At 38.8% G+C, this 1628-nt stretch overlaps 1 non-coding gene across 1 annotated transcript; it reads right to left on the bottom strand.

The window, feature by feature from the left end:
* Positions 1 to 282: 282 nt before the first annotated feature.
* Trnas-gga (transfer RNA serine (anticodon GGA)) lies at positions 283 to 366 on the bottom strand. The gene is given in 2 exon segments: positions 283 to 317; positions 327 to 366. It is a non-coding gene; the product is annotated as a tRNA-Ser (tRNA).
* Positions 367 to 1628: the final 1262 nt, after the last annotated feature.

The following is a 1628-nucleotide window of genomic DNA, read 5'->3' as shown; positions in this document are numbered from 1 at the left end:
TCTAGTTCTCTCTCCAGTGTAGCGAACTTCGGTTACAGTCGATTGTGCACCACTAATTGTCTGCGCAGTGCTTCCAGACAGAATATATGTTGCTTTCGCACATATAGTATTGAAGAAATTGTTACTCGTTTACAAAAAGAGTAAGAATAATGCGTACAACGAAATTCATTCTCATGGTTCAAATGGCTCTGAGCACTATGGGACTTAACTTCTGAGGTCATCAGTCCCCTAGAACTTAGAACTACTTAAACCTAACTAACCTAAGGACATCACACACATCCATGCCCGAGGCAGGATTCGAACCTGCGACCGCAGCGGTCTCGTGGTTCCAAACTGTAGCGCCTAGAACCGCTCGGCCACTCAGGCCGGCCTTCATTCTCACAAGCAGAAGGCAGTTGACATGGGTGAATAACTTCCAAGACTTGAATAATACATCAAAGTACTTTTTTATGTTTTCATTTGAAAGACAGAGTACTTGTCCCCACATATGATAGAGATGGGCTGAGATGTATAAAGAAAGGGCCAGTACAATTTACTGAGTATCTATTTATTTCCACTGAGCCAGAATAAGCCAGAAATAATTATCACTTTTCCAAACTGAAACTGAAACAGAAGAATTACTTGTGTGTTTCGGTGAAAGTCTCCAACGCTGCTTATTTAGTACATCCAAAGGGATTTCATCCGAAATTTAAATGGTCTCCTGTATTAAGAAGTTTTCGAGGCTGTCCGTCGTTGGTAAAAAATTGTAGCATTTTGACCAGAGACTCTTTTGAAGAATACGAGTAACATAAATTTAAAGTTTTTCTTGAACCACACTCATGAATAAGGATGTTAGAGTCATTCAATGTAATTTTAAAGTAAATATTTGTATTTGTGAATAATTCTTAATTGAGTTTATTTCATATGTAATGATTTTACTGTTTAATTGACTGAGGATTGCATGTATTAAAGGTTGTGTATTTTCTTCGTTATATATTTTCTGTTTGTGTGCACTGTTACACACTGGATCAGAAAAATTGTTAAATAATTGTTATTTGACGGGAGCTTCTTTTGAAATTTTCCCTGGGTTCAACTGATAACCGCTTCCTAACCAGCTTCCTGCCATTTCCATCCACAAGGCGCCTAACCAGTGCGTGGCGGAGGGTACTTTCTTTATTACTGTCATTTCCTTTCCTTATCCAGTCGCGAATATTTCGAGGGAAGAACGAGTGCTGGTAAGATCTCTATAATTTTGCCATCACAGTCTTTGACAAGATATATGTAGGTGATAGCAATATGTAAGACGACTCTTCTACAAACTTGCGCGCTCGGAAGTTTATCGGCAAACCACGCCATTATGCGAAACGCTTCTCACTTTTGTTAAATGAACCTGTAACGAAAGGCACTGTTCTTCTTTGGTTATTCTCTATTTCTTCAACCAATCCATTTAGGTATGGCCCCAAACAGACGAGTAGTATTCAAGTATTGTTCGAACGAGGGTTTTGTACGCTACCTCCATTGTAGGAGGACTACAGTTCCTAAGCATTTTTCGAAAGCATGTGAGTCAGGCAATCGTGTTATTTGCAATCTGTTTTACGCATTCATTCCACTTTAAATCACTTCGTATGCATATTCCTAGATATTTTTCA

The sequence above is a fragment of the Schistocerca serialis genome, chromosome 1 (assembly GCF_023864345.2).
Source record: "Schistocerca serialis cubense isolate TAMUIC-IGC-003099 chromosome 1, iqSchSeri2.2, whole genome shotgun sequence".
Lineage (NCBI taxonomy): Eukaryota > Metazoa > Arthropoda > Insecta > Orthoptera > Acrididae > Schistocerca > Schistocerca serialis.
This window is presented reverse-complemented; position numbering and strand designations above follow the sequence as displayed.